General features: G+C 43.2%; 1 long non-coding RNA gene and 3 other non-coding genes across 4 annotated transcripts; 2 read left to right on the top strand and 2 right to left on the bottom strand.

Moving 5' to 3' along the window:
• The first annotated feature begins 4,327 nt into the window (after nucleotides 1-4,327).
• Nucleotides 4,328-17,731, top strand: LOC110308580. Its single transcript, XR_002379575.1, has 3 exons — nucleotides 4,328-4,757; nucleotides 16,390-16,583; nucleotides 17,644-17,731. It is a non-coding gene; the product is annotated as an uncharacterized LOC110308580 (long non-coding RNA).
• Nucleotides 8,692-8,765, top strand: Trnai-aau. The gene has a single exon. It is a non-coding gene; the product is annotated as a tRNA-Ile (tRNA).
• Nucleotides 10,151-10,223, bottom strand: Trnav-cac. The gene has a single exon. It is a non-coding gene; the product is annotated as a tRNA-Val (tRNA).
• On the bottom strand, nucleotides 17,081-17,153 carry Trnav-cac. The gene has a single exon. It is a non-coding gene; the product is annotated as a tRNA-Val (tRNA).
• Nucleotides 17,732-17,859: the final 128 nt, after the last annotated feature.

Genomic DNA, 17,859 nt, shown 5'->3' with positions numbered 1-17,859 from the left:
TACAGAGTTTCACTTTTGTCTCTGTCTTACAGTAAGCATTCGCATTCACTATCTTCCACTTGTCCTTGCTTTGCCTTTAGACTGCGAATTCTTGCATTTTGAGGTGTTTGTTTGGGGGCGGGGAAATTTCCACACAGGCATTTTTGAAGAGCTTCACAAGTCTTGAAATTAAGATTTAGGGATGCCTAGTCTCTGGTACTACTTTCAGTCTTACTTTTTTATTTTACTCCATTGTTGTATATCTTTTTTCCTCTCCTGAGTCAACCCTATCTTGTTGGAACAGTGTCTATTATTGAATTCTTAAAGGTATAAACAGCTCACACCAGTCCTGGGAGACCGCAGGACAGGTGGTGCAAATTTGCAGGTCCAATCATGTTGCTTTGGACATTATACTCAAAATGCCACATTGGCACATTATATTAGTATCAGCACATTTTATTGATATTAACACATTATATTGATATTGTGTTTCTTGTTTGTTTTGTTTCTTCTTTTCCATGTCTATGACCTCTGAACCTATTAAGGATCTTATTGACATTATTTCTCTCAATCTATTTTTTTCACAGCCTATATATCATTATTCCTATCTTACTGATAAAGCCAAGGCTCAGTAGCACTAATCACACAGTGATGATTGATAAAGCCAGACAACAAACAAATCAGGGCTCAGCTTTCTTTTTTTGTTTTTTTGTTTTTTTCTTTGAAAATTTCATACAGGTTGTCCTAATTATGGTTATCATTGATGTGATAAAACACCATGACCAAAGCAACTTTGGAGGAAAAGGTTAATTTGACTTACACTTTCTTTCACGTCATGTTTCATCATCAAAGGAAGTCAGGATAGAAACTCAAAGTAGGGCAGAAACCTGAAGGCAGGAGCTGATGCAGAGCCCATGGAGGAGTGTTGCTTACTAGCTTGGGCCCTTTGGTTTGTTCAGCCTGCTTTCTTAAAGAACCCCAGACCATCTGCACTGGGGTGACTCCCCTCACCCGGACACACAAAATATGGGCTGGGCCCTCTCCAAATGATCACTAATTAAGAAAATGCTTGCCTACATCCGGAAATTGTGTAAACATTTCTCAGTGAAGGCTCCCTCTTCTCCAAAGACTCTAGATTGTGTTAAATTGATACAAACCAGGCAGCATACAGGCATACAATGTATTTTCATCATATTCCGCTCCCAGTCCCTTCCTGATTACCCTGCTCCTGAAACACATCTCACTCTGAGTTTCACGAGTTCATACAGGCAACACTTTATAGTCTTCTTTCTCCAGAAGAGAAATTCCTGTTCCAGTATCAGCATAGATCTGAAAGACCTCCCAGAGCAAAGCGAAACACAGCTCCCATTGCCTGATCTAGAGGCACCTGTCTCTAAGTTGCCCCATCCTCACCCTACCCTCCCTCCACTTTTCTTGTGTTTACTGAGTCTCATACTCTGCTTCATCCTCCCGCAGTCTGTCTCAATATTCAAGTGCCAAGGGAGTAGAGGAGGTGCAGAGCTCAGAGGGGTTTCACACCTGTTTCTCACCCAAGCAGGGTTCTGGTTTAATACTGAAACATGGTCATGTTCTCTGAGCATAGCTAGCATCACTGGTAGCGGCTTTGTTTAAGATCTGTGGAATGACAAGGCCAGCCTAATAACCTACATACTGAGCTACAGGACAGCCAAGATTGAGAGAGACCTGACTTAAACAAAATAAAACAAGTAAAAAGGATTTTCAGAATGAAGAATGCTAGCCAGGTAATTTAGAAATATTTAAGAAGAGCACAGTTTCAGGAAAAAAAAAAAAAGTGGACAGAGACAGGGTCTAAAAAACCCTTATCTAAGAAAGAAATGTCACTAGGGAAGAGTAGAAGGGCATTGTCCTCTGAGTGACTGATGGGAACAGACGTTAGCCAGTGCCTTCCATGGAGCTGTAAGTGCCTGGGGAATGAGGCTTGAGGATCCTGGCTTATAAGGCTGTCTGTCTTCTAAGAATGGGAAAGAATGGTTGTATGGACTCATGGAATTAATAGACCATGTCTCCTTTTATGAGTCACATTCCACAGTTGAGAGGAGTTGAGTCAATTGCATGAGATGGGATGGGGAAAGACACAGATGCTAAGGGCAGGGGGGGGGACCTGCAGAAGCTCCTGAAGGTAGCCAGCCCTTAGGAACCCAAGAGCCTCTGCAGCACTCTGACTGTGCTCTAGATGTGAGCTAAGTCACATGGCTGGTGATTAACCCAGAGTCTCATGCAGTTTCTTTGAACAGAGACAGATGTTATAATTTAAAACCACATTGTAGAGGTGGTTGAGAGCACACACTTGCAAAGGGACGGAGTTTGGTTCCCAGCATCTAGTCAGGGCAATCCAATATCTTCTTCTGGCCGCCGTAGGCATTTGCACTCACATGTTCTCAAGTACACATAACATCTACAGAAATTTAAATGAGCAAAACAATATATACAGATATTAAAATATATTGCTTATATAATATAGATATATAAAATATGTCGAAAAAAGCAAACAAAATTTGTGTGTGTGTGTGAATATGTGTATCCAAAAGATAGTAATTTTCTAAAGGACACTTGCATACTTAGGTTTAGAATTCTTTAGGGACTCAGTAAAAAAAAAAAAATTAGTATTTTGTCAGAAAGCCAGACTTCAGCCTGTGAATATAAGGTGGGAAATGGCTTGGAAATCGAGTCAAGAGGTGCCATTGATGAAGTATGCCTGTGACAACCTTTGTCTTATTTATATTCACAAACTCTGCTCAGGAAGCTTAGGAATGAGTGTAGGTCAGGCTTTCAGAAGGAAGAGAGCAGGGAATCATCTGGGAAGAGGCTGGGTAAGAGAGCCAGGCTTGTAACTCTGCTCATCAGACATACTCTCACTTAGGAAAACGCAAGCCATTCTTTAGATCCAAGTTTGATCTTCAAAATTTAAACAAAAGGAAAAGAGAAGAGCTGATGTAGTGGGCTGTGTTTGTAGTCCTGACTGTAGACAGGCAGAGACAGGACGGTGCCTGGGGTTCCCTGGACTAGTCTAGCCTAGTCAGCATTTTACAGGCCAAAGGAATACTGTCCCCAAACAAAAATCAAAACACCAATGGCGACTTAAGAAGGGCATGTTGTTTCTTGGTCTTTACACATGAGCAGACATGTACACATGTGTATATATAAACTGTTTATTTTAATTTTTTTCTTGAGACAGGGTTTCTTTTTATAGCCCTGGCTGTCCCGAAGTCCCCTCTGTAGACCAGGCTGACCTCAAACTCACAGAAATTTGCTTGCTTCTTCCTACCAAGTGCTGGGATTAACAGCATGTACCACCACCACCCAGCTATTATTTATATTTTAATATAAAAGATATGTATGTATGTATGACTTTTATTTGCTTTTTTAACCAGCAAATACACCCTACTTGAAGATACTTACCAGAGGACAATGCCCATGGAAGTCTAGGGCTATAATAGGGCTCCAGACCTTAGTAGGCCCCCAGTCCTTAGCACAACAGACTCCATGGTGGAAGTACTATTCAGGACAAAAACTCAACATGTAGACAGCACTGCCTGCTAAAACAAAAACAGACCTAATCAATCAAAGTCCATACTTCTGGAAAAGGCTCTAAAACTTTGCCTTTTGGCTTTTGTAGTTCTGCTTCTGGCTGTTTTTGTTAACTGAAGTATGTCAACCCATGACATGGTTTTTGTGCTTAAAGGCCCACCATGTGAAAGGTTCGGTGCTACACTTGGATCCTGAAACTCAGCGTGGTCACTGCCGGCTAATGAAGACTTGGCTGAAATTCATGTCCAAGAAGTCTTCTGTGGTGAATACTCCACGACACAGATTGGAGAGGGAAGGACATAAAGAGCATGATGCCGGCACTCATTTCTTCCCTCTCATTCTAGGTCAGTGAATGAGATTTCCATTTCCCCACATTACCCAAAGAAGTTAACTACCCTGCTGAAATGTAATCAAGCTCGCTGTGCCCAAGTTCGCTGTGCACACTAGGCAGAGGCTCACTAGTTTGGATAATCCAGTCGGAGACGCAATTCATGGGGCATGTAGGACGAGGATTTCCGAGGTTAACTTCAGAGGTTTTGTAAGGTGCTCTTCAGCTGTGCGCTCACGGGTTTTCTAACCTTGGATGGGTACTGAATCAATATCCCTGACAGTGTGAAATGACCCGGCAGAGCTTGTGGACCGGCCGTCGGAGACAGCTTGGCTGTAAAAGCAGTTTTGAGTTTAGTGTGGTGCAGTGGCTTGTGACGTTTCTAGGAGCTGTGCGTGACGTTTCACGCGTCGCGCTTTTTTCGAATCCTCCTTTGTTCGGTCTACTTTGTGGTTGTCATCACAGCAAGACCACCCGTTAGGGGACTGGAGTTCAGAGGGTCCCTGGAGAACAGGACCAACGGTGTCTTTTCATAAAAGAACGGCAGAACAGCGTCTTTTCACCGAAGAACAAACGTCTGGGAGGTGGAGGCAGATGCGCTGCGTTGGTCTCCTCAGTTACAGACTCGGAAGTTGAGGGCGACTTCGGAGTCACAGATATTCGTTGTCACCAAAGTTCCTTGTCTCAGCGATGAGTGGCTGCCTTAGACGTCAGGATGAGGAGACTTCAAGCTGGGTCATTCTATCCTGGTAGAAGGGAAATCCAGGCATCGGGTCCTGTAGTGGTCAACGCTGGCTTTGTCCGACCCCGTGTGAATCGCCTTGGGTTTGTCCCTTTGGTCGCCTAGGCTCTGGAGATGCTCAGACCGTAAGTGCCAGACGTAAGTATTTCTTGGGTGACCTGAAAATACTCATTTCAGAATCTCAAGTTTTTGATTCCTTCGCTACTTCATTAAAGGAGGACGGAATGAGCATGGACAACCCCACTGTGTTACCCAAATGTTTTTGGCGGGAGGTTTCCGAAATTCAGTAAAAATAGGAAAGGCTATCAAATTGTCACGTAGGGGCAACGAGGAGAACTGTGCAACAGGCGAACTCCGTTGTGGCCAGAGAGCGGCTTGTCTGTATGACTACTGAGCCGGTAGACTGTGCTGTGACCAGTATCTCTGGGTTCCACAAACTGGTCAGGAATCATTGCAACGAGATATTTGTCAGAATTTTCTTTCTGCTCAGAGAAACTTTCTAGTTAGAACAACGCGAGGTTCATAAAAATTTCCAGCTTCAAGAAATCTTGAAAATCGAAGTAAAGAAAGGCAAGAGAAATGAAAATTCTTAAAAAAAAAAAAGATTTATTTATTTATTTTACATATATGAGTACATTGTAGCTGTCTTCAGACACACCAGAAGAGGGCATCAGATTCCATTACAGATGGTTGAGATGATGTGGTTGCTGGGAATTGAACTCAGGACCTCTGGAAGAGCAGTTGGTGCTCTTAACCACTGAGCCATCTCTCCAGCCCAAAATGAAAATTCTTATTTATTTATTTATTTATTTATTTATTATTAGATATTTTCTTTATATACATTTCAAATGCTATCCTGAAAGTTCCCTATACCCTCCCTCCGCCCTGCTCCTCTACCCACCCACTCCTGCTTCTTGGCCCTGGCATTCCTCTGTACTGGGGCATATAAAGTTTGCAATACCAAGGGACCTCTCTTCCCATTGATGGTCAACTAGGCCATCTTCTGCTACATATGCATCTAGAGATACGAGCTCTGGGGGTACTGGTTAGTTTATATTGTTGTTCCACCTATAGGTTTGCAGACCCCTTCAGCTCCTTGGGTGCTTTCTCTAGCTTCTCCATTGTGTGCCCTGTGTTCCATCTTATAGATGACTGTGAGTATCCACTTCTGTATTTGCCAGGCACTGGCATAGCCTCATCCGAGACAGCTATAACAGGGTCCCTTCAGCAAAATCTTTCTGGGGAAAAAAAACAAACAAACAAACAAACAAAAACAACTGACAAGTACATGTTGTATATCTATAGGGTTAGGTAGAAAGCTGTCATTCGGTTGGTCAGTTAGTTCAGTTGGTTAGAGGGTGGTGCTAATAATGCCAAGGTCTTCGGATATGACCCCCGACAGTGAGGGCCATATGTGATCTGCTTTTAATCTGCTACAAACCCCAAACAGAACTATGTAAATTTGCTGTACAACAAAAAACAGTTTACTTCTCAGAGGCATTTAAGGAATACCACAGGAGGCACCCACCTAGTATACGGAATAGCATCAAGAATGATGTTTACATTCTTACTCTCAAGTTCAGTCTTAGAACAGTGCTGAGGTTTGTAACTTTTTCCCCAGGTAACTTAAAAACCTTGGAGAGTGTAGCTTCAGAAAAGGGTGAACAGAGTCAGTGTCTGAAAAACCATTATCTAAGAAAGAAACGTCGCTAGTCGGAGGGCATTTTCCTCAAAGTGACTAATGGGTACAGACATTAGCAGGTGGCTTCCATGAAACTTTATGTGACAGGTAGGGGTGGGGCGACAACCTTGAGGACCCTAGTTTATGAATCTATCTGCTAAGAATAGGATAGAATGGTTGTATGGAATCATGTAATTAATAGAGCATGTCTCCTTTTATGAGTCACATCCCATAGTTGAGAGGAGTCTAGTCAATTGCATGAGATGGGATGGGGAAAGACACAGATGGTAAGGGCAGGGGCGGGGACCTGCAGAAGCTCCTGAAGGCAGCCAGCCCTTTAGGAACCCAAGAGCCTCTGCAGCACTCTGGCTGTGCTCTAGGTAAGTGAGCTAAGTCACATGGCTGGTGATTAACCCAGAGTCTCATGCAGTTTCTTTGAACAGAGACCGATGTTACAATTGTACAACTATGTTGTAGTGATGGCTAAGAGCACAGCCTTCTCATGAAGAGAAACAGAGTCGGTTCCCAGCGCCCAATCAGGCAGCTCAGAAACACCTGCGACTCTAGCTCCAAGGAATGGGATGTCCTCTTCTGGCCTCCTTAGGCATTTGTATTCATGTGCATGAACACACACACATAACATAATTTTAAATTTTAAGCCCAAGATAAAAAGGTATAAATATATTTTCACTCTATTGTATACATGTGTGCACATTTAAGAGGCTAGCCGGTCCCTATTGGTGGTCTGGGTTTGTTATTTTTGTTTTTGTTTTGGGATAGTAGTATCTCTTTGGCCTGTGACTTTCTGAATAGCCCCCGTCTGTGCCTCTCAAGACTAAGGATTACAAGCACAGCCCAACATACTTGGTATTTTTTAAAAATTATTTTATTTTTAATTCTGGGGGTCAAACTCTCCTTCTCTGGAAGAAATTCACTACCCTGCTAAAATGTCATAATTAAGCTCACGTTGCCTAAGAGCCGCACTTTGGCAGAGGCTCAGTAGTTTGGATAATCGAGTCTGATATGCAATTCAAGGGGCCTGTGAGACAAGGATTTCCTGAGACAACCTCCCTCGCACACACACAGGTTTTCTAACCTTGGTGAATTACTGGATCAATAGCGGGGACAGGGAATTGGTGAAATCAAAACCCCAGCAGAGCTCTTGGACTGGCAGTCGGGGAACCTAGGGTCCTGATGGCCTGGCGGTAAAAGCAGTTTTAGTGCAGAGGCTTGTGACGTTTCAAGGAGCGGTGTCAGGCCCCACGCGTCGCGCTCTTAAAAATCCTCCTTTGTTCGTATCTACTTTTGTGGTTGTTGCCACAGTAAGGCTACCAGTTAGGGGACTAGAGCTCTGAGGGTCCCTGGAGAAAAGGACCAAGAGTGCCTTTCCAACGAAAGATCCCCCGAAGAACAAACGACTATACATGTAGGCTGATGTGCTACGCTGGCCTCTTCAGTTACAGACTTGGAGATTGCGGGAGACTTCGGAGTCACAGATAATCGTTGTCACCAAAGAGTGGTCGACCCGAAAATATTCACTTCAGAATCCCAAGTTCCCAACTCCTTTGCGACTTCATTAAAGAAAGACCGAATGACTCGGAGGGCATCCCTGTCTCCTCTTCCGGTTCCCACTGAGGCAGATAAAAACCGCCACGAAGTCCCGGGATCCCCAAAACTTCTGGAACAGCTACAGTTTAAGCTGAGAGGAGCTTGGCATCACTGAGACCCAGGACAGGCGTGGAAGAGCCGAGAGGACTCGTCCTTGAGACAGACTAGGGCGCGCTGGTCCTCCACTCTTTTCAATACGCAGTGACTCCACGGACCGCGATAGTGTCCGGAGAGACCACGTCCCGGCGGCCCGGAGCAACGCAGATCTTCTGGGAACAAAATACCCTGCCTCTCCTGAGCCGCTGGTCCGGAATCCCCGCCACTAGCTAGCAGTGCAGTAGAGAGACTTGATCTGGAGGCGGCCTGCCACCCTCCGCATTATCTGAATGTTTTTGGAGAATTGTTTTCTGAAATTGACTAAAATTGGCAAGACTTCAAATAGTCACTTGTGGGTAAGAGGAAGAAGTGGGCTGCGGAACTCGGTCTCGGCCAGATTACAGCCGGCTTGCAGTTTGTGCGTCGACTGAGCGAGTGGACTGGACTGTAGGGCGAGTCTCTGTGGGTCGTACAGACCGAGTTGAGTTGAGTGAGTGCAAGGTGACATTTGTTGCTGTCGTATAGAATTTTCTTTCTGTTTATAGAAACTTTCTACTTAGATAAAGGCAGGGTTTGTACATCTTTACATCTTTAAGAAAATCTTAAAATTTAGAAAAAGAAGACGAAAGTCTTTGTCAACTTTATCATCAAATATCTGTAGAGGTCGTAGGGGTAAGCCTCGCGTCTGGCCGGTTAGCTCAGTTGGTTAGAGCGTGGTGCTAATAACGCCAAGGTCGCGGGTTCGATCCCCGTACGGGCCATATACATTTTAGCTACTATGCTTTGCCTTCAAAATAAAAGATGAAGCGACTGTGACATAGATCTACTCCGTATAGCTGTGTAAGGCATACCAACCTTGACTGTGTTTTCTTTTGATTGATCTGTGCCGTCTAGCTGCGTTCTTATTTTGTGGTTTAGTGTCCTGAAGCACACTTCATAGTTCGTAGAGAACCAGAAGGAATCAATCTGGAAGCAGTGGGAAACAGCAGTGAGTACCTGGGTCTTTCTCCTTGCCACGTTTCCACAGTGTGGCTCCTCTCCAGTCACACTGACTTCACACAGACTTCCTGCAAAGCTGTGTGCATTAGAAGGCTGGGTAATGCTACCAGGAAACCCCAGTCCTGGCCTCTGGCTGTACCTTCATTTCTGTTTTCTGCCTTCTGTTAATCTAGAGACACTGAACGGAGGAACGTCGGGTTCAGAACCCCAAGTCCTTCATCAATGTCCAGCTGCTTGGTGAGGTCCAAAGGATCTTCCAGCCGAGATCTTTCTGAACAGTTTTCTGAACCTGAGTTTTGTCTCTCCCAGCATTCCCAGGGAGCCTAGCAGAGGTCTGTGTTTTGGCGTTTACAACGATCCATTTAGTGAGCTTCTCTGTTACATTATAGAAGGCAAATATCAAGACGATGTAATGTTAAGTCAGATGTTTCAGATATTTCTCCGAAGTTTAGTTAAAGTGCTGTGGATTGAATTGGGGCTTTATATGCTAAGCAAGAACCATGCCACTAACCTACTACATTCCAGTTCTTACATACTTTAAAGCCTGGGATTCATCTAAACAAGCCCCTCTGGGCTGAGTGAGCAGGTTCACTTACAACTGCCCTTTGTTGTGTTTTATAAAAATAAAAAGAAGCTATGGATATGTGTGGTGGCACAGAAGAGGTTCTGACCCAGTGTCTGTGGAGTGAAAGAACAAATTGAGACAAACTTTTATCAAATGCACAGACTTAGGAGTACATGAAGTGGGTATGAGAAACTGGCAAGCGAGTGTGTGCTGAAGGGAGCAAAAGTGTAAGACTTTTTTTTTTTATAAGTCTCTAATTTCCAAAATTGGAAAAGCAGATTGTCAGGCTTTCACTGGAAACATGCTCTGAAAATAACTGGCATCGATCCCACTACATCTCACATGCTAAGCGAGCACTCTACCATTTGAGCTAACCCCCCGACATAATAGGAAATTTTTTGTACAGTCTTTTATGCTTGAGAGTCTCCACTTAGCATTACGCAGGTACCTGGTATAGCTAGGACTCAGGAAAGCATAACAGTGACGGCCGAAACCATAGAACTGAGATTGTTTTACCTCCCCAGAAGTGTAGGGAATGAACTGAGACTCTGAAAGCACAAGGGAAAGTGAGAAAAGTAATACTGTTCCCGCCCGGTTTCGAACCGGGGACCTCTCGCGTGTGAGGCGAGCGTGATAACCACTACACTACGGAAACCCTCCAACCCTCTACCTCTATCCGTTACTAACCAAGATAGAGTAAATTTGCTAAATTCTTATCTGAAAACTACAATGCAAACAAACCAAAGATTAAAAAGCCACATTGGTCAGGCGACATCCTGTACAAGGAAGTTGTGACTTCCACGGAGTGAGAAAGGGAAAGAGCTCAGCGAAGGGAGAAGCTTGTTGTAGGAGTGAAGACTCATCAGTGCATCCCAGGGAAATCTCTAACGAGTCAAACCCAGAGAAGGGAGGAGGACAGAAGAGTCTGATCAACTGGAGACACTTCGAGGAGAACGTTGTAGATACCAGAGAGCTTTTGAGCGACGATCCGCGTGACTCAAATAGTCACAGCATCATGTTAAGGGAAGATGCTCAATTTGTCACAGCGCTTAGAAATGGAAAATTGAGACTAGTAGGGAGGGGGCCAGGTTCCACTCAGGCTGAATGGAGTTTTTGTCCTCACGATGTTGGCGGCGGCAGTGCCGCGTAGCTCCCTGTCGGTGAAACGAAGGAAAAACCCCTATTATGGCGTAGAATGGGTAAAAGATGGACAAAGATGGGGAAAATTCCAGAATGGCAGACCGAGCAGCTCAGTTTAAGGGGGGGAGAGGGGGCCCAAAGATGGTCTCACAGAAAAGGTTCGGACTCAATGTTTGTAAACACAAGCATTCTTTAAATGTGCCTGCGGGAGCCCCGACCAGACTCGACCTCCAGACCCTGTGAGAACCAGTGCCAACCGGAATCCACTAGTTCTTTCCCACTTTCCCTCTGATTCTTTCCTCATTCCTTTGTGTCACTCAGCAAGCTACAGGATCCCTCTTTACCAGGAACCCCACGGCCACCACACTTGCCAAGGATCCAGAGTGGGCGACAGCAACCAAAGAACAGGACACCCACCCAATAAAGACAGGAACAGATAACTTCACCAAGAAACACCTCAAGCATCATAGCTTCTCTGCCAGATGGACAGGCAAGACAATACGCCTTCCCGAGAAGCCAGTAACCCCATTGACACAGGCCTTGAGAAATGCAATATATGCAAAAAAGTGTAAGACAGGGCCTTTAGAATAGTAATTATGAATGTGTTTAAGGACTTTAACCTTTAAAAAGATAAGAAAAATGCCTAACTGAAAAGTATAAAAACACAAACAATTAAATGAATGTGGTAGTTTGAACGGAAGTGGTCTCGATAAGCTCATAAGGCATTCTTTGAAAGAATTAGGACGTGTGTCCTTGTTGGAGCTGATGTGGCCTTATTGGAGGAACTGAGTCACTGAAAGTGGGCTTTGAGGTTTCAGAAGCACAAGCCAGGCCTAATGGCACACACTCTCTGCTTGCTCCTTTGCTAATCCAAAAATAGAACTCTCAGCATCTCCAGCACCAGGTCTGACCGAGTGCTGCCAAGCTCCCCCTTCCTGATAAAGAACTAAACCTCTGAACTGCATCCCATCTCCCACTAAATGCTTTCCTTTATAAGAGTTACCATGGTCGTGGTGCTTCTTCATAGCAATAGAGACCCTGAGACAATGCGATAAGAACAGCATCTCAAGACAGGAAAGCAGAAATAGAATCACTAAAGAAAACCTAAACTGAACTAAAACTGGACATAGAAAATTTGGATGTCAAACAAAACCTCAAAGGTAACCCTCATCAACAGATTACAAGACAATTGAGAGAAATTTAAAACAAAAAACATTAGAGGGAAAACTTCACTCGGATGAGATTAGCCACATCCAAATAGACACAGGAAACAAATAATCCCAGAACAGTAAGTAAAGCAAAAGAGAGGGGGGAACCTCACACCACAACAACAGATATCAGAGATCGTTGATAACAGACTAACAGATTAGAAAACAGAATCCTAGCCGGGCGTGGTGGCGCACGCCTTTAATCCCAGTACTCGGGAGGCAGAGGCAGGCGGATTTCTGAGTTCGAGGCCAGCCTGGTATACAAAGTGAGTTCCAGGACAGCCAGGGCTATATAGAGAAACCCTGTCTCGAAAAAACCAAAAAAAAAAAGAAAACAGAATCCTTCTTTCTACTGAACTTAAGAAATAAATCTCATCATCAAAGATAGACAGCATCTCAGGGTAAAAGGATGAAACCAAGGAAGCAATCTCCTTTTAAAATGAATGGAAATACAAATACAATATACGCAGACACACTGGACACAAGGAAGGTGGTTCTAAGAGGCAAGTTCATAACACTAATCAGTTATCACACACACACACACACACACACACACACACACACACACACACACACATGGAGTGATCTCACAGCAGTAACTTAGTGACACCTGAAAGCTCTAGAACAACAAGAAGGAATAACAGCCTGAGAGAGAAAACAGCAAGAAGTAATCAAACTCCAGAAAGAAGTCAATGAAATAGAAACAAGCAAATACACATACAGAAATAATACAAAGAGTTAATCGAATGAATTGGTTCTTTGAGAAAATCAGTAAGATTGGCAATATTTTAGCAAAATGAATTAAAAGACAGTGAGATGATCTATAATAACAAAAGCTGAAGTGAAAATGGGAACATTACAACAGAGACTGAGGGAACTCAGAGGATCACAAGGACACGCCTTGAAAATCTCTATCCCACCAGATTGGAACGCCAATGAGAAATGGATGAAAAGTTTGATATGTATCATCTACCAAAGTTAATTCAAGATAAAATAAGCAATTTAAACATACCTATAACCTCTACTAAAAGTAAGTCCCTCCCCACCAAAAAAAAAGCAAGCCCTGGCCCAGATGGACTCAGAGCAGAATTCTACCAAACCTTCCAAGAAGAGTAAACAACATTCCTCAAATTATTTCAAAAATAGCAACTGAAATAACACTAATACTACCTTTTACAAAGGTAGTATTATCCCAATGCCAAAACCATGCAAAGACCCAACAAAAAATTTACAAATCAATATCATTTATGGACATAGACAGAAAATTCTCAATAAAAGGTTTGCAAATTGAATCCAAGAACATATAAAGGTTATGTACCATGATCAAAGTTGGCTTCATTCCAGAGATACAAGGGTGGTTCAATATATGCAGATCAGTAAATATAATGCACCACATAGATGGACTATTAAGGACAAGAAATACCTTCATTGATTAGGTGAAGAAAATCCAGCACCCTTTCATGATAAAAGTCCTGAAGAAACCAGGGATGCAAAACACACCCTTCAGTACACTTCAATTTACAGCACGCCACAGCCAACATTAACCTAAATAGAAACTTAAAGCTTTTCCACTAATATCAGAAACAAGATAAGAATGCCCCCTCTTTCTATTCAATGTACTATTTGAAGTCTTAACAAGACCATAAAACTCAAGCAGATCAAAAGGATATGAATAGGAAAAGTCAACATATCTTTATGTGTAGATGACATGATTTTATACAGAAAAGACCTTAAAGACTGCATCTATAGCTGATAAAGTTTCAGTCACTGTTGAAAACAAAATTAACATAAAGAACAGCAGCTCTCCTACAAACAAATGACAAATGGAGAAAGAAATCAGGGGAACAATACCTTTCCCAATATCTCAAAGAAAATATTCTGGAATAACTCTAAGGAGGTGAAAGTGTGTAAATAAAAACTTTAAGATATTGAAGAAATAAACTGGAAAAAGACACTAGAAGATGGAAAGGCCTCCCATGCTCATGGATTGGTAGGATTAATATTGTGAAAATGGACATCTTGCCAAAAGCAATTTACAGATTTAATGCAATACCCATCAAAATTCCAACACAGTTCTTCATAGAAATTGAAAAAATCTTTTAAGTTTATTACATTAAAACAAAACAAAACAAAACAAAACAAAAACCAACCTCAGGATAGCTAAAATAATGCTAAATGATAAAAGAACTGCTAAAAATATCACCACCCAGATATTAAGTTGTATTATGAAGTCATGGTAATAAAAACAGTGTGGTGTCCACACAAAACCAGATGGGTTGATCAGTGGAATTGAAATGAAGATTCATGCGTAAGCTCACACACCTATGAACAACTGATTGCTAACAAAGAAGTAAAAAACACAAAATGGAGAAAAGACAGAATTTCCAACAAATGGTGCTTGACAAACTGGACAGGTGCATATACAAGAATAAAAATAGATCTACATCTATCACCATCCACAAAACTTAACTCCTGATACCCAGAATCTGATAGATTACAGAGTAGGGAATAGGTTTGAATTCATTGTCTCAGGAAAGGACTTTCAGAACAGGACACTGACAGCAAGGCAGTAAGATTAATAAAACCTCTGTACAGCAAAGGGCACCGTCATTTGGCAAAACAGCAGGCTACAGGATGGGGAATGTTGTTTATGATTATGCATCTCACAGTGGGTTAGTATGTACAATATATGAGGAACTAAGCAAAACTGGAACAAAAACTGGACATCAAGAAAACAAATAACCCTATTTTAAAGTGACATGAAACTAAACAGAAGGTTCTCAAAAAATGAAAGACACTGTGGAGAGCTTTTGGGGCCTCTTGGCAGGAATCTGACATTGGCCAAGCACAGGAAATGTGCTTCAGGCAGGAATCTGACTTTGGGCTAGGATAGGGAGGAAGTAGGCTCAGATATCTTGGTCATCCTGATAAGCCCTTAGAAAACAGTGATCAAGGGTGTGATCGTGGGACTTTCTTTATTGCTTTGCTTGCTCCTTGACTATTTGTGTTTATTGTTTTGCTTATTCCTCAACCTAGAACTGTCCTTACTACTTGCATGTAATTAAAATGGTATAAAAGCAGTTTGGGAAAAAATAAACCTACCTTAGCCTCAGAACTGGCTGGGGTCATGCTACAATTTTGTCTTTACTGTCTTTTTTTTTTTTTTTTTCTTTTTAATCCTCACTCCTGCACTGGAGAACCTGTTGATTAACTGAGCTGGCTTGGTCAAGACACAATTTGCAAATGCAAACTACTTTGAGATTTTGTCTTACTTGAGTCAGAATGGCCAAGATCAATAAAGCAAATGGTAGTGAGATTGTGGGTAACACTTACTCATTGTTACTGGGAGTCCAAATTTGTACAGCCACTATGGAAATTGGAAACTGGGAATAGATCTACCTCAAAATCTAGTTAAAACTGACATGGTGTGGTAATGCCTTAATTCCAGAAATTGGGAGGCAGGACAAGCTCTGTGAGTTTGAGGCCAGTCTGGTGGTCTACTTAGTGACTTCCAGGGCAGCAAAGGCTGTGCACAGAGACCCTGTCTCAAACAAACAGGCCAATAAGATCCATTTGTACCACTCTGGGGTATATATTCAAAGAACTCTGTATCTTACAACAGAATACCAGTTCATTTATGTCCGTTGGTGGTTCATTCATAATATTTAGAAACAGCCTAGATGCCTATTAACTGATGAATGAATATGACAATGTGAAAAATTTATTTATACAGTGGAATATTATTCAGCTCTTAAGAGAAATGATATTCTGAAATGTGTAGTTAAATGGATGGAGGTAGAAAAACTAATCCAAGTGGGGTAACCCAGATGCAAAAGACTAATATTACATGCTATCTTTTATGTGGATTTTGCTTTTAAGCTTTTGATATGTGAGCTATGATCTGAAAAAACACAGAGATTAGCTACCCAGTAAAGAACTAGGGTGGAGGAGAGGGTCCCCCAAGGAAGGGGGAACAGAAGATAGTAGCTATGGAGGGACACAGAGGGAATAAACTAGAGTCAAATAGGTACTTGGATGGAAGACAAGGAAAAAGGAGGGAACACGGTGAAGGACAATTAAGGACTTATCCACATCTGCCCTTTCCAGATGCAACAGAGGCTCAAGTAGATTGAGTGTTTTTCTCAGGGTCTCAGAGTTGGGAAGTGTCAAGGCCTGAACTGGGAAGCAGAGGTTGAGTATCAAATACTGAGCTCTTCCTCTGCCCCAACTCCCCTGTCTCTGCCTGGTCTGCACAGTAACTCACTCGTTAACACTCCAAATACCCAATCTCCCAACCTCCACAGCCTTGATTTAGACTGGACTCCTGGTAATGGTCTCCTATCCCAGAGCTGGGTTCTATCCCCCTGGAACTCCACCAGGGTGTTTTCAGACCAAGTTGGCATTTAGGCCCAGGCTGTAGGAGGAAATTCTCCTGCAGAGAAAGAGCAACTGAGTATGTTCTTGCCATTACAGCTTCTGGAGGCAAGTGAGCAAATTGGTTGTTCAGCTCTAGACCCAGAGGCAGCAGGCCCCTTGCCCTGACCAGGCTTCGTGTGTTCCAGCACTTCAGCGAGCAGAGAAGCCTGCGAAAGAGCCGCGTGCCCCGACACTGCTGTTGTCTTACTTGTATGGGTTGGAAGAGTCTTCACCTTGAGGAACCAAGTGAGGTAAATCTGCCGAGTCTATCTCTGAACCTGAACTGGGAGTCCGCCCCCTACCTCGCACTGCCCCTTCCCCCCACCCCCCAGCCCCAACATTCATTCATTTATTCTCACCCTCACCCAGCTGTAGCCTAAAGGTCACTTCCCTTGGTCCCCTGTTCCGGGGCCTCAGACTTGGCCCTCAGCTGTGAGGCACTACTAACTAGGACGAGTCTTGTCCTGATGGGCCAGGCAAGGCTTGCACGNTGCTTCGTTCTTCCGGGGGGAGGTGGTGTTGGGAGGGTGGGGCCGGGCAGTCCAGGACCTTGTTTCACATTCCGGAGCAAAGGACAGGTAGAATCCAGATAGTCCACAGGAAGTGACTCAGGTTAGAAAACGCGACCACTTCAGGATGTTTCAGCCGCCTGGAACACAAAGGTGTTCGTGGAAGTGGCGAGCAGGTGGCAGGGCTAATCTTTGGATTTTGTGCACCTTCTTCTGTGACTGGGAACATAAAGTAGAAATGTTTCCGCTGGGTTTTGAACCGAGGACTTCTTGCATGTGAGGCGATCATGATAACCGCTACACTACGAAAACTCGACAAGTGACCTAATTTTAACTTCTAATTATACAAAGCAAGACAAATACTGTATAAAGTGTGATGCAGAGGTTATAGAGCCNCTCTAATGGAAAGAATCATAAGAAATTAGCGCGAACCAAAAATAAAAATCACGGAAGAGAAGAGGCGAGATCCTGGCAGAGGGAAGGAATAAAAAAATAAAAAAAAAACAAAAACAAACAAACAAACAAAAATGTTCCTCAGGCAGCGCGGCGGAGAGGAGAGCTCAGCGAGAAGGATTCCCGCTGATTCAGTGTAGGGATTCCCGCGTTGAGACGCGTGCGCGTAAAACACACAGCGGGCTGGAGATTGGGAGAGCCTGATCACCCGGAGACTCCTCGAGGAGAACTTGTAGACGCTGGAGAGCTTTTGAGACACCCCAGGCAGGTGGCTCAAATAGTTACAGCAAGCGGTTAAGGGAAGATTNTCAGGGTTGTTTGTTTTTGTATTTGTGTTTGTGTTTTACAGAACTTAGACATGGAAAATTGAGACTTGTTCGGAGGGTGCTACATCCCACTCAGGCAGAGTGGAGGTTGGTGCGCGATGCTACAGTACGGTGTGGTTTAAGAGGAAAAGCCTGAATGAACCTGTTTGTACCGAATAAGTTTTTTGTGTCTGTTGAGTTAATCAAATTGAGATGCTCAGAAGCGTTTGTCAAATGAACACATGACAACATGATGTGGA

The sequence above is a fragment of the Mus caroli genome, chromosome 13 (assembly GCF_900094665.2).
Source record: "Mus caroli chromosome 13, CAROLI_EIJ_v1.1, whole genome shotgun sequence".
Lineage (NCBI taxonomy): Eukaryota > Metazoa > Chordata > Mammalia > Rodentia > Muridae > Mus > Mus caroli.
This window is presented reverse-complemented; position numbering and strand designations above follow the sequence as displayed.